We start from the raw sequence: 9,321 nt of genomic DNA, 5'->3' as shown, positions 1-9,321 counted from the left end.
ATCGCTGGGGCAAAAAATGCTTTCAGACAGAGAAGAAGAAAACAGGGCCTGCAGAGCACCTGAGGAAGGAGCAAGTCTGCAGCACCTCAGCCCCTGTAGCACAAACCTTTGTTTGGTGAGCAGTGGTCTGGAGGGATCTCTTTGTGTATTAAGAAGCTCTGAATCCCAGCAGCTCTCCTCGGGCTTTGGCTAAGCCTGCCAGCAGCAGAAAAGGAGTGAGGGAATATCCCAGATCAGCTCCAGCTCATCTCTCGCTGTCTTAGGGGCTCTGACCAAGTGGCCTGGTCACAGACCGCTGGAGCCAGCTGCCCCCATCAGCCTAGCTCTCCACAGTGAGAGTTAATGGTGACTTATGTCTGTGGGTGGTCAGGAGGAGGAGGAGGAGGCCTTCCTTTCCAGCTGTCCTTGCTCTCAGAAGAACAAGCCTGGTGTGCTCCCAACACACAGGTCTCTTACCCAGACTGGGAGCATTGGTTGACCTGTGACTGCACAGTGCAACAGGATTTTCTCACATCAACCAAACAAGTCTCTTGGCCCATATGCAATCCAGTAGAAAGCCCCAGGAATGTCCTGTCACTCTGGAGATGGCCTTGCTTCAGGTCCTTAGGAGCATTTCACCCCTCAGGGCCTTACGTCTGCAGGCCCTTGGGAGTATTTGTTCTCTTTTGGGAGGGGAAAATGCAGCTGATCCATTGCACTGTCTTTGTGCAGTGCTGCTTGTCACTGGGGCTTCTCATTTATGGTTTGTCTGGTGTTATGGAAATTCTCGCTCTCTGGGAACCGCACTCACACCACCCGCGTCTTTAACTGCTGGGACTGCTGTCCCTTCGCAGCGGGCGGCTTCTCAGCTGACAGGTGCCCCGATCGGGTCCCAGGCTACACACACACACACACACACACACACACACGCACACAGAGAGTACTGTTCACACTCACACCAGTCACAGTGACTCTAGACTTCTGTCTTACAGTCTTGCCGTGCGCCTTATGCTGATCAGGCTGCGCACCCCTCCTCCGGCCGGACCGAGCTGGGACTTTAAACCCACCCAAACCCTGGGGATGGGACTCGCACCCGTCCCCCTGGCACGCCTTACGGTGGCCAGCCCGCGTACCCCTTCAGTGCACTGTTACCAGACCAGAATTTAGAATTTAGGCGGGAGTTTAAGACTCACCTTCTCGGTGCCTCTCGTTGCCAAAGATCCCAGGTGAACTCACCCGATGGCGCCAGACGGTCGTTTGTAGACGAGAGGCCCCGGCAGTGGTCACCTGGGGTCCCATCTGGGGTGCCAAACTGTTACGGAAATTAGGCTTGTCGGCCACCGTAACAGGGCTTGACGCTAGGTTCCTGCAAGTAGAGTTCAGAGCCAAATCAAAACAAATTAAATTTTAATGACGCGCGTGCTGTAATTACAGCTCGAGCTGGGTGCCTCCAAAGAGGGACCCTAACATAAACAAATCCTGGGTAATTATAGTTTTTTCAACTTACATTTCCCACCCCTCATGCGGTAGTTAGACCAATAGTAATTTTTTGGTCTGGGGTCTCCTGCTCCTCATTGGGTCTCATCGTCATTCTGAGGTAAGCTGTTTTTCTCCTTATTTTTGTTTTTTTGCGGTCTCTGATGACGGTTGTACCTCTGTTTTTGTTGGGTCTGGCAGTTGTCTCCCAAGGTCTTATTTTTCACTTGTTTTGATGTCTTCCCTTTCGGAGTGGGTGACACAGGAGCACAGACTGCGTGTGGCTTCCTTATCTTCCCAGCCTGAACGAGCTCTGAGGCACTGTTTTTTACTAAATGAGGTAAAGGTTTGTTCTTTTCCCACGTGCGGCCTAAGGCTTCAGCAAATTTAGCTACTCGTGCTAAGCAAGTTTCATATAAGTTGTGCTAAGCAGCTCTCTCTAGACAGTTTCAATTCAGTATTCTTTAACATCTGGGAAGTAAAAAGATGTTTAAAGTCTTGAGGGAGCAAAAAGCAGGATAAGGAAAGCCAGTGTTTGTAACCAGGCTGACTGGTTTGATGTCCTACAAGGAAGGCCTTCCTCTGTGTAACTAGAAGAGAGCAGCAACCTGCTGGTGTCACTGGAAGCTCTCCCAGCCCAGTGCAAGAAAATATTGGAAGAAATTGCTAGGCAGGGTTCCTAAGGGAAGGGTGTGTTTTGTTTTTTTTTTTTCTTCCTGTGAGCACCATTGGCTATGGGTGCATGATGTGGACAACTCTCCTTTAGGGCCTACTCCCAGTAGTAACAGTCTGCTGCCAGACTGTTAAATGAAGATAGACAAAGTGGCTAAGTGCAAAGGTTATCCTAAGTGACATGGCTCTCTTGGTTTCTCTTTGGTTTTGCACGCTGCCTTTAGAACCAAAAATGTTTCAGTGCAAATATTGAAGTTTCTGGCCTTATAGTCATCAGTGGGATGATCATAACTGAGTATTTCAAGGGTGCAGTTCACCTTATTTGTGATTCAACCCCAAGACATTCCTGTCTGACTCCATTAACTGTAGTGGGGGGTGTAGACAATCAGATAAGATGTAGGCCTATTAGCTATGGAGCCTGTTATTTTGAGATATGAGGAATGACCCATATTTTTTTGTCAGTGGATGTTAAGGAAAAAATGGACAGAGGTGAATGAAGAAGCATGTAAAGAAGGGAATTTGTATTGCTCTTTTGATTCTTCTTCTTTTTTTGTTGAAAATTTACTGAAGCCAGTGCAGCCAGAACCAATTTATCAGGTTATTGCTTACACACTGATGGGGCAAGCGTAGAATTAAATGAAGGCTGAACATCCAGGAAGCCAATAGATGACAAATTTCCATATATATCACTAGAAAATTAAATGAAAAACCGACACCTTAGCCAAGTAGCTTAAAATCCTATTTAAATTTGTATGCCATGGTTAGATAAATTAGCTAGACTGCTGTGTATTTTTTCTTGTTTGCATTAGGTCATCTAGGTTTGTTCTTCAATTTGAATTGCTCTTAATCATTAACCAGATAAGATTTATTTCCTTTCATGAAAGCCCAGAATATTTGCTTGCTGCTTTTCAATCTGTGCTTGTGGTCAAGGGAGTTCGGGGCATAGCAGTCCACTCTGTAGTTCAAGTGTTCCTGCTTTAACGCGTAATGACATTCAGTGGTCATGGCAGGCAGGAAAATGTGTCGGAAATGCCTCCCTGACCTTTGTAAATCCCTCGTCTGCCAGTGGCACGTCGTGGCTGCCACAGGCCAGGTATAAGGAATGAGACGGGACCCCCTGACAGGGCACCCAAGGGTGCCTGTCCCTGCACCCTTCTCCTTTGCAGTCAAATAATAAATAACAGTCTCTCCTAAATAACTTTTAGTCTGAGGGTTCAACGTACCTTACATTGCCAGGTATCATGAAAGAGGTTATGGTACGTTAAAAAGGTACACTGAAAGCGCTCATGCTTTTTAATAAAAGCTGCTTTGTTAGTCTAATGTTGGATCCTTTCAGCTGATGCCTGGATTAACTGAGTTCATTAAGAAACATTTAACCAAGCCATTTGTGCTGACAAATCAAATATCCTTCCTGCCAAGTCCTTGTGAAATATCGTATAGGCTGTGCAAAGTGTCTGTTTAGCTTCTTGTTAGTACTTTGTTTTGCCTCCAGTGACAGTATCATCTCAGCTATTGAACACTAACAGAATTAGTTGTACTGTACCACATATGGATCAGTGTGTATACTTTGCCTTAGCGCTACTGGGAGATTTACGTCGGTTAATGACTCTTTATTTGAAAGTCATACAGGAGGAAGGCAGGGGAAAATACCCAAATGTAGATTTATTTTTTTTAATTGTCAGGTTTTTTTGAAATGTCATATTTTTAGACATCTTCCAAGTGAGGAAAAATAAATCACAGCTGATGCCAGCCTCTTCCACTAGTCCAACTGCGTTTAAGCCAAATGATGGTGGACATCTGTCATTTTTATGACAGAGAACGCATTAGGCACTGTCATTGCTAGAGAGGGTGGTATGTACAGCAGAAGACGATTGCTTTGAGGACGGACTGAGCCACCTTTCACAAAGGAGGCAGGAATGAGAGCTGCAGCAGAGGAGTCTTTACCTGGGCTTTGTTCACCCAGTGGTCTCATGCATTAAGCCTGCAGTGGAGAGGAATGGAAAAGCTTGCTACATGCTTTGGTTATGTGGTGGGGTGAAGAATGAAGACCTGAATGACGACAGCTGCCACAGAAGAGAATGGGCCATGTGGCCTCTGAATCAGTCACTATTAAACATTAAATGAAACTCAAATACAAGGAGTATCTTAGAAAATCTCACTTCAGCATGAAGTACACAGCTCTTTGCTTTAATCTTGTGAACTCTGGCTTTGGTTCATTCATAAGTTCATTTTTTTATGTTGTTTTCCAAGCCATTGCTGCTTGTGTCCTGCCAAAGAAGCACTGTCTGTTTATCTGCTACCCTAATCTGCTCATCAGTTCATGGAGGTCTTGTCCCTCAGGGGACGCAGGTCATGAAAGATCAGGCTGTATCAGTTCAGCTGTCCCTGCCAGAGTTTTCCATGAGTAACTTTCACCGTGATCCTGCAGAACAAAAGTGGCAAATACCTATTGCCAGGGAAGCGATCAGGGCCACCTCCATCAGGGTATGGTGTTGTGGTACAGCAGAGCTGCTCTAGTGGCTACCCAGTAGTGGAGTATTGTAGTCCTAATAGTCTCTGTCCCTGCCAGAGTTTTTCATGACTGACTTCCACTGTGGTGAGCAGAAAATAAAGTTCCAGAAACTCCTCCTCAAGCCTGCAAATTCTCCTTCTTCCTGTGTCCCTGTTTGGCTGTGTTGGCCTTAGCACAGCGATGCATTGGGGTCTTTGGTGAAGGCAACCACTGGTGCTCCTCGGTCTCCATGCTTGTACTCGCAGCCCCACTGCATACTTAGCAGCTTGCCACTACCCCCTCCTTCAGAGAAGCACCCCTCACCGGCAGTGCCCTCCACCCTGTCCTGTGCTCTGTGCACTGCTCCTTGACTTGTAGGGTAGTAAATACCGTTTCCTCATTTCCTTCCATTTTCTGGCTCACTCCTCCTTTCTCAAGTTACTTTACATTTCCTCAGTTACTCTATAGAGTCAGGAAATGTGATGAACGCTTTTACCTCATTTGATGTATTTTGGCTTGATTGGAGAAGCCTTACTGACAGACATGAATACCTGTAAACATGAAGCTAAAAGGCTAAATGTAGGTCTCTAAAATATTCTCCATCCAGAAACGGAAGCCTCCCCGATGGTAAGAAAATATGTAAATCTGTCTGTGTGAACTTGTACTGGAAGACTAGGCTGATGAGACAAATAGCCAATAGCATATTCTCCCACAGACATTTGAGTCCCAGTGCAGGTCACACGTTGGGAGCCTATGAGCTGAACTTCCTCGCCCTTCTGGGGGCTGAGCAAGGTCATAGCAATCTGCTATTTATTGGAAATCCGTGATGAACAGAAGCCATTTCAATGGCTTGGTTCTTGTTCAGATGAAGTGTGTTTTGGGTTAAATGAGTTTGTTCACAAATGTTTAACCAAGTCTTTTGCTCTGACTGGTGAAAAATTTCTGCCATCATCTGGAAAATAACATTATGTACTTTGAGCAGAGTATCTTATCTCTAGCACTGCGTAGCATGTTACAAGTGTATGTGTTACACAAATTGTTGAACGGTGCAGTGGTGACTGACCCCTATTATGTGCTAATCACAGCAGGTCCTCTGTCTAATTGCTGCCTGAATTAAGGCAGTGGTTGACATAGTCATTTTCTACAAGGAAGGAAGGAGAGTGCTTTCTGAAAGAAAAAAGGTTTTAGCAGCCGAGATGATGTTACTCACAGCAGAGCAGGCAAGAAGATTTCCACAGGCCAATCTGCATAATGATAATACGTTACATCTGAAAATACAATACATGTGGATATGCGTCTGATGATACAAGTATTATCCAGCCTTCCCAAAGTGCTTGACCAGAGCAGACAGTCCAGCAGACCTTAGAAGAGACTGGAACTTGCACAGCTGGTGATGTTAGAAATGTAATTGCATGTCCTTGCCTCCCAAATCATCATACAACATCCCACCCTCAGGGGCTCAAGGGGCATATCTGTCTTCTTCAGAAGCTGGGTCTCATCTCCATTCATTTGTGGTATCTATGTAATTACACAAGGGTTAATCTGCATAAAACCATTCTGAGGTCCCTTGATGCCCAGCACACTCCCAGTGCATGGTTAGCCAGAGAGTATGTACTCTGATGTTGTAATGCTTATATCCAGACAGCCTCCTTTGCTAGGCAAGAGTTCAAGCGTTCTTTTGATAGTGAATAACAAAAGGAATACAGGTTGAAACTTGTCATTTTATTTGTACCTGGGAACAGCTATTGGCTAATAGCCTGTACCCAGCTTTGCCGTATGGAAACTCCGGATCCTGAAATTCCCCTGGGGTAGCTAATTCCTGCCCTGGAAATGCTGGGAGTCACATGCGTTTTCCAGGCAAGTGTATATCTCTTACCTTCTCTTTCTTCCAGTGTGAAGAAGAATAGCTGGGAAAGGGAAGCAGCCAGCCAGTCCTGTTGCTCTTCCCCTCACGGAGGATGTGCTTTAGCTGAAGAGACATAACTTATGCCAGAGCATAGCTGAAACAAGAGTGCCACTAGGCTACAAATACACTTGGAGGGGCTGTTTTGGAGGTAAGAAGATAGCATTTTCTCACAGTGCCAATCCAAAGGAGAACAGAGCTGAGTGAATTAAACAATGAGAAATGCAGGTCCCAGATTAAAGGCTACATACAAATACCATCGCAGGAGCAAGCCCATACCCACCACGAGGCAGAGCCAGCAAAACAAGAGCCTCCGTAAGATATGTCCAGAGGGAGGCCTGGATTTTGAAGGTCTATACAGTGCTTCACACAGTGGAGTCCTGCCTTGATAATTTGAGCAGAAAATAGCACATGCAGCCAGAGGATGGTGCATTTTGTACTGCTCTGACATCTGCTTTCATGCCACACTGGGAGGAAAGCAGAATCTTTCAGGTGCTTCTTGTGAACGTGAACTGCCTCAGGATGGGTCTTTCCTACTCAGAAAAGCCTGGGGTTTGGTTCTTGTCTTTCTGTCATCAGAGGTGACCCAAGACCTTTTGCATTAAAATCTCTTCCCAGTGACACTCACAGAGCCCTCCGAATAGTTCTGGCTTTACCCCAACATCACTCGGAAACTCTTCAGAGGTTATGTGGGTAATGAGATAATAAAAAGGGCATGTTTGGACATGGCAGTTAAGCCATGAACAAAGCCCTGCTTTTCCAGTGCATGAGTATTCACAGCAGTTGTTTTTAATATCTTAATTTAGATGAGAAATAATTCCTTCTTCTTTGCTGGAAAATGTGCTAGTCCTCAGCTAATTGGACGAAGAATAAAATGTGCCCATCCTTTCCAGTATGTTTGGACAGCTCAGTGGAAGCCATCGCCCAGTGTTCACAGCCTGTCTATCTATCTGGTCTCTTCTTGTACAAAGAAGAGTGTAGATGTGAGCACTCAAAGAACGGTCAAACTGATGTGGACTCAAGCTCTACAGCATCAGGCTGGAACAGGAAAGAAAAGGCCTTTCACAACTCATTGCCATTACCTGAGGGATAAATGAGAAATGGAAGATGTCCTCTAAGTTTTCACATTCCCTTCCAGTGTCACACCATCTAAGACTTTGTATCTTTTTTGCCACGTACCTCAAAAGCCATAATGGGATGGGCTGAGCATCAGCAGTGGACAGCGGCGTTCTCTGGCCTATTTTGCGGGCCTGGAGGAGGCCACTACGGTGGTAGTTTGGGTGGGCTCCTCCTTATCTGACAAGGTTGTCTAAGAATGTGGCTGAGCTCCTTTTCTACTTCGTAGAGAGAAAGAGGCATCTGTTTGGTGCCCCCCCACAGATAGGTGCCCATGGGAGGGCTGGGGCCAGTTGCTTTCCTTCCTAGACGGGTATCGTTGGTGAGGTGAATCCTGCCCATTGGGATCGCCCAAAGGATGCTGTGTAAATGTGGGCCTGTTCCACCCCTCACCTCTCATCCCTCCCTCCTCGTCCTGTTTCCAGCTAGGGGGAGTGGTGAAAGCATCCCTGCCATTTGCCCTCTCCTTCTGGCACAACTTTGGGGTGATGAAGAGCTCTGTGGAGCAGGCTCCACCAGCCCTGCACCACACAGCACTGCGTGCTGTCCCTGGGCTAGGCTGGCAGTGCTGTGCTGTGGGAATGGTTTGAACGGGAACCTGCATGTCCTGTGCATTTTGGGGGGTCTCAGCAAACTGAGTGGTGTGTCTCAGGGAAAGGACAAAGGGCCAGAGACCCACGTGTCTGAGGCAAAGAGCCACAGAGCAGTCAGAGTGCAAGCAGAGCCTAGAGTGGGGTGGAAAGCCCTCTGCACTCACCCCTGTTTATAGGGGTTTTGGATTCCAATGAGGATGAGGCGTGGGAAACAATATGTCATTTCATGTTTTATGTTTTATTAACTCTTTAATATTCATTAAACTGATCATTCTGCTAAGCTCTGATCATGGTGCATTTGCCCATAAATGCACCTTGATCATCTTCAACTAGTTTTTAGAGACATCTTGAAATGTAAGCGCTGCAGGTTGCTGCAGGACTCCGTGGTTCAGGCAGAACATGTGAACTCCTCAGTGGCAATGCAAATGCTATAGACAATGTGATTGGTCTGGTTAAAACAGCAGACCAGGACGAGCTGAGTTTATTAGTCAAAAATCTGCACGTGTGAGTACAATTGTGTAATTTCATTCCAGAAATGGAGGTGGAATACCTAAGAACTCGGGATAATGCCCTTTCTTCCACCACAGTGCCCCCCTCCACTGTGGTCACATACTAGAGTGACTGGCAGATGTAACCCTATGCGTGAGGACAAACAGCAAGAGTTTAGACATATACATTGCAGCGGGCTCTAAACATTTCTGTTTTCTGGTCCGTCATGTATCTTGGCTCTGTACCATCCGCTACCTTTATTCTGTAGAGGAACACACCAGGACAGCATTACTGTATTTACAGGTCCCAGTTGTCACAAGGACTGTTCCAGGTCTTAACATTGCCAGTCCTGGAGAAAGAAGTATTTCAAGTTTTTCTGACAGCACTAGAAGCTGATTTCTTTTCTTCTATGTTACAGAAAGGAACACAAACCAAAGAGGTAAAAGCCAGCGTATGTAAACAATTGCTTCATTCCTAGTTTGTTCATTTTTATCTTGGGCAGATTAATAAGTAATCTCCTATCTCAGCGGAAACAGAGAGGTGCCATTGGCTGATTTTTCCAAGTGCTTCAGTGCCAGAGCATATATATATAGCAATGGATT

The sequence above is a fragment of the Dromaius novaehollandiae genome, chromosome 6 (assembly GCF_036370855.1).
Source record: "Dromaius novaehollandiae isolate bDroNov1 chromosome 6, bDroNov1.hap1, whole genome shotgun sequence".
Lineage (NCBI taxonomy): Eukaryota > Metazoa > Chordata > Aves > Casuariiformes > Dromaiidae > Dromaius > Dromaius novaehollandiae.
This window is presented reverse-complemented; position numbering follows the sequence as displayed.